This window comes from Platalea leucorodia (assembly GCF_965183815.1).
Source record: "Platalea leucorodia genome assembly, chromosome: W".
NCBI lineage: Eukaryota > Metazoa > Chordata > Aves > Pelecaniformes > Threskiornithidae > Platalea > Platalea leucorodia.
This window is the reverse complement of record NC_138859.1, coordinates 40,265,750-40,272,019: the sequence shown is the minus strand read 5'-3', so window position 1 is coordinate 40,272,019 and position 6,270 is coordinate 40,265,750.

Below are 6,270 nucleotides of genomic sequence, written 5' to 3'. Positions count from 1 at the left end.
ATGCTAGAATAACAATAAAGTGGGAGAGGAGATCCCAGCAGAGTCAGCTGCATGTCAGGCTCCCAATTCATGCTGCCCAGCCCTGCCACTGCATGATGAAGATCCCTCAGAGTCAGATCCCAGTCTTACAGGGAAATCATATGGGATGGGGAAGGGGTGATGTGGGGAGTGAGGAGAGAAAGCAAGCAGGGACAGAGGGAAACAGCCCTTTTCCTTTATAATAGAGCAGGTTCAGTTCACAACTGACACTTGGCTCTTTGTTACAGCAAATTATACAGAGGCAGCCTTTTCACCAATTATTAATGATCTGCTAAAGCAGCCACTCTAAAGTCATGTTATTTCCAAACTGTACAACTAGGAAATATCTTAATGAAATGTGCTGTGGTCCAGATCCACAACTGGTATAAAGCAGACTGAACATTCACACCGGTCCCCTCCTACAAAATCCTTAGCTCCTTACCCCAAGCTATAGTAGTCCCTACTTTCAGCACTGAACCCCTGTGGTGGGTTGACCCTGGCCAGCAGCCAAACACCCACCCTGCCTCTTGCTCACTCCCCTCTCCTGTGGGATGGGGAGAAAATAGAAAGAAGGCAAGACGGCTTGTGGATCAAGATAATGACAGTTGAATAAGGAAAGCAAAAGCTGTTCACACAACCAAATAAAAAAGAGGAATTCATTCACTACTTCCCATCGGCAGGCAGATGTCCAGCCACTTCCTGGAGAGCAGGCCCTCAGCACGCTTAACAGTTGCTTGGGAAGACAAATGCCATAATCACGAATGTCTCCCCATCCTCCTCTTTCCCCTGAGCTTTTACTGCTGAGTGCGACATCATATTGGTCAGTTGGGGTCCGCTGTCTTGGCTATGGCCCCTACCAACCTCTTGCCCACCCCCAGCCTACTTGCTGGGGGGGTGGGGAAGAGAGTGAAAGCCTCGACAGTGTGCAAGCACTGTTCAGCAATAGCCAACACAGTGGTGTGTTATCAACACTGCTTTAGCCACAAATGCAAAACACAGCACCATACGGGCTGCTATGAAGAAAGTTAACTCCATCCCAGCCAGACCTAGTACAACCCTCCAGTTCAATTCCTGATGAAACAGCTGGAAAAGATTAATTTTAATCCTAAACTGAAAGAGCTATGGTACACATCATGTATACACATTGAGGTTTCTTTGGCCAAAAGAAATGTGTAACCCACCAGTTAGCATGTTAGAGGGTTCCCTTCTGTGTCTTATCCAGAGAAGATGCTAGTTATAAGAGCTACCAATTACAAAATGTTATTTCAAACCTTATCAGCAGTTTATGCAAGCAGCCTAGTAAGTCCCTAATGTCCTATATGTCAGCCACATTACATGTAAAAGGAAACAAAACAGAAAAAAAGAAAAAAATAATCAAAGACTTTTTGGATAGGTACTGTGTATATTTGACACTTCAAATAACTCATATGTCTATGCAAAGTGTAATGACAGGTTAAACAAACATATAGCTTTTCTAAACCAAATTATCACTAAATGTCAGTTCTATATTTGAATAACAGAGGTGATCAACTTGCATCCAAATTGAACTTTTGAGTCTATGAAAGTTTCAGTTGAAGATTTTAGTTTGGATTAATTACAAAAATGGAGGATTCAAGCTACTTCATATCTAGACACGTTGGTTGCTTTTGTATTTAATAGCTTTCCCAGTTAGAAAATAGGTGCAGGGAGGGGGCGGGTTGCTTTCTTCAATACTATAGGAATAATTTTCTGGAGAAGCCCCTCAATAGGAATAGTGATGACAAGAAGTTTAACTGATTTCAAGAGGCAGCTACTACCTACATTTTATGAAACTGGGGCCATCTACAGCAGAGGGCTGGCTTCTGTTATCTATAAAGTCATTTTTCCTAGGTTAAAAATATTTCACCCTCTAAAAAGGTAAATATAAAAACCTACAGAAACCACCTATTTCAGTGGGATTTGGATGAGCCACCAGAAGATATCTGACTGAATGCCACTATGTCACTTACTTTTTCTCTCATCTAACTCCCTCCGTATTTTCAAGATCACCTTCCTTGATGTTTGAATCATTTATCCACTGTACCATGAACATGTCTTTAATTAGAAAGAAAAGCCCACAATTTCTTTTATTCTTATTAAATGAAGTATAGGCGCTATTCTTCAACACAGATAATGAATTATCCCATTTTGGATACACAACAGCTTTATCTGAGCTTTTCACTTGCTTTCTTCTACTATACTATGACAGACACCATAGTATTTCTGTTACAGAAAGTTTTTTTGTTTGTAAACTTCCATATCTCCACCTTGCTTTGTTCTATTCACTCAGGAGCAATGGAAGAGTAACTGAAGGTTTTCAGCCTCTCTTTCCCACAAGGGAAAGTCTGGCCTCACCCTTGATCTCTGGATGACATCAGTTTAGGAGATTTTAGACTGACTATTGATGAGCAACTTGCCATGGGTGCCACCCAGAACATGAGAGTCCATTCTCAAGTGGGAAAGCAGGAAGAAAATCTGAAATTATTCCCTTTTTTTATTTCTAGCCGAATGACCAGAAATGAGCACAGAAGGAAACAAGCCAAGTGAAATCCTGGACTTCCTGAAGGAAGTGAGGATTTTGGCAGGTTGTCCTGGTTTCAGCTGGGATAGAGTTAATTTTCTTCTTAGTAGCTGGTAGAGTGCTGTGTTTTGGATTTAGGATGAGAATAATGTTGATAAGACACTGATGTTTTGGTTCTTGCTGAGTAGAGTTTACACCAGTCAAGGACTTTTTAGCTTCTTGTGCTCTGCCAGGTGCATAAGAAGCTGGGAGGGAGCATAGCTAGGACAGCTGACCCAGACTGGCCAAAGGGCTATTCCATACCATATGACATCATGCTCAGTATATAAGCTGGGGGAAGAAGAAGGAAGGGGGGGACATTGGGTGTGATGGCGTTTGTCTTCCCAAGTAACCGTTACGCGTGATGGAGCCCTGCTTTCCTGGAGATGGCTGAACACCTGCCTGCCGCTGGGAAGTAGTGAATGAATTCCTTGCTTTGCTTTGCTTGTGCGTGTGGCTTTTGCTTTACCTATTAAACTGTCTTTATCTCAACCCATGAGTTTTCTCACTTTTACTCTTCCGATTCTCTCCCCCATCCCACCGGGGGGGAGTGAGCGAGCGGCTGTGTGGTGCTTAGTTGCTGGCTGGGGTTAAACCACGACAGTCCTTTTTGGCGCCCAACGTGGGGCTCGAAGGGTTCGAGATAATAGATTTAATTGGAATGTGCTAGATTGAATTTATAGTTGTTAGTGCTGTTTAGGTATTAATCAGCACGCTTCTGTACTTGCCATGGGGCTTGCTTGCCTTACTGTATATTAGAGTATAGTGCTCGTTAGTGGCTGCTTTTTGCTTTTGCTACTTGCTGTACTGCTGATCATCTTACTCTGCTGTGCCTGGGAACATTTTGATAACAACAACGGCCATGCCCTGGGCTGGCAGATGGCCAGGGCATCGCTGCTGTTTCTGTGCTGCTGTACTGGACAGGCTGAAACTCCAGTGTGAACTCGAGTCAAAGGGACTGTGACCTGTGGATGAGTCCATGCGGGAGCAGGACACCCCGAAGCGCCTGTGGACGTGGATAAGCCCATACCAGAGCAGGTATGTCTCGAAGAGTCTGTGGCCATGGTTATGTCTGTGCCACAGCAGGTATACTTCTTGAAGGGATTGTGGCCCAAGGATAAGTCCACGCTGGAGAGGGTACGCCTCGAAGCATCTGTGGCTGTGGATAAGTCCGTGCTGCAGCAGGTACACCTTGAAGCATCAGTGGCTGTGCATGAGGTCATGCTGGAGCACCTCAAAGCGTGTGGCCATGGGTAAGGCCATGGTGGAGCAAGTTTACTTCTGAAGAGACTGTGGCTGCGGGTAAGGCCATGGTGGAGCAAGTTTACTTCTGAAGAGACTGTGGCTGCGGGCAAGGCCACGCTGGAGCAGGTATATCTCTGAAAGCATTGTGGCCCATGGAGAAGGTCATGTGGGAACAGGTGCACCTCTAAGTGACTGTGGCTGTGGATAAATCCATGCCACAGCAGGTATACCCCTGGAGAGACTGTGGCTCATAGACAAGGCTCCGCTTGGAGCAGGTAAACCGCTAAGGGACTACAGTCTGTGGATAAGTCCAAGCCGAAGCAGGGGCAAGGGGAGGAGTCCATTGCAGTGTTAAACCCAATGGTCTGGTCCAAAGGGGCCAGGGGTGGAGATTGTAATGGAAATACCTTTAAATTGTTGTAACCCAGGATTTGAGTTGCATGTTATGAGAATTACTATAGCAGGAACCCCTTGTTGCTAGCCAGGCTAGGAGCAAGGGGAGGAGTTCATTGCAATGTTAATCCTGGCCCAAAGTGGCCAGGGGTGGAGATTGTAATGGAAATACCTTTAAATTGTTGTAACCCATGATCTGAGTTGCATGTTATAGGAATTACCATAAACACTGTGAAAAGGATTTCATACACCATCATTTGGAAATTCATATTTGAACACCCAGCCAAGCTACTGCTGCAAGGTCTTAACCATCTTTGCTCTTACCAAAAATCAAATTGCACCTTTTTTTAAAATAATTCAAAATGCTAAATACTACCCCCTTTTTAATGTTGTTTCATTGTTGCTATTTTTGCTCACAAACAATATTTTTTTTTAATCTATTTTGGAAATGTATTTTTCTTACTGTGACTCTGCTTTCACTGAATGGCATCTTTCTGTGTATATACTCAGCGTATATATATACTTGCTTGGACAAGACTGTTTCCTTTAGTGCTTTCTAAAAACTCCTAGACCTTGTGCAGAATGTGCTTTGAGTCCAAAACACTGTTATAGAATGGAATTTCCTTGCTTTTTTTACCATTTCTTTCGTTTCCTTTTTCTAACTGTCTTTCTATATCTTTGGACATTTTTATGAGCACAGAATTCTCAGTGACTTTAATAGGAGTCTGGCATGAATAGGGGTAATAGGATAAGAGCCAAAACAGCTTCCTAATACCTTTTATTGTAGCCTGTAGGTATTGTATCTTCATTGGATGTTGTTATGTGAGCTTTTAAAATGATTAGCCATTAGCTGTCACTTTAGATATTTTTTAGTGTTTCTTTTCCTCTCAGAAATCTATTTTTTCCTGTCTGTTGAGATTCCTGTCCTGCTACTGGTATAGGTTTGCTTAAGTATTTATCTTATTCTTGCAATTAGTGGGTTTAGGAAAAAAAAAAATCTGTTTTCCAATAATAATAATTCCAATGATAATCATTGTCAAATGAGATCTGCAGTAATTGTCTCTCTCTCACTTTATACAACCACATACACACACACACATGTATATATGTAAAAACAGCTTCTTTGGCAAAGCAGCAGCAGGACCTATGGCAATCAGTAAGAGTAGTTCCACCCAGTGTCTAATGAAAAGGTAGAGAAAAAACACAACCCAAACTAAAACAGATGTTTGTCTTAATGTCTTAGAAGTTCTGAGCTGTCCATTCTAATTTATTTGTGATATGAAGGAATATAACAATTCACATCAATAATTTATTTCTGAAATTTAATACACTCATTTTTAAAAGTAAACTTTAAAAATATTTAAAAAGGAAAGATGTTAAATTAAATTGCATCTTTCTATTCTGGTTCATTTATCACTGTCAGAGAGAGGTGATACAAAAATTCACGGATGCTTCTCCTCACAGTCTGAATCCCCCCAAGGGGGAAACGGAGTATTCAGAGAGTCCCTGAAATGAAAATCATTAGCAACGAAGTTACTATTAAGCAGGTATTCTTTATTGCAGCACTGGGCAGCACTGGTTAGGTACCTTAGAGGTAACTCCCGCATGAGGGAGGGGGTTCTGTGTCTGGGTGATCGGTGGGTGGATCTTGTATTTGGAGTATTTTGGGCGCTCCTTCCTCTATTTTCCGTGTGTGGCAATAGTGATCCAACTGCGCATACCACTTCCTTACTGTTTCTCGCTGTGCCGCCCCAATGGGAGGTGGGGTTCCAGACAACACTGGCTTCAAAACCTTAAAGGGCCCTCATAAGATGATTGGTTGCTGCCGTATGATCCTTTCGGCTTCCTGCAAAGCTAGACTAACCACAAAAAGGCCCTTCTCCCAAACTGAGTAACGGTTTTCTGCATCTTTAAAACTGCGTGAGTAGAATCCTATGGGACGAGTTGGACCTTCAGGCCCACGTTGCCACATATGTATAGATAGCCCGTGAATTGCAAAACCCCATTCAATGTGGAGTGGATCTGTTGGGTGTATT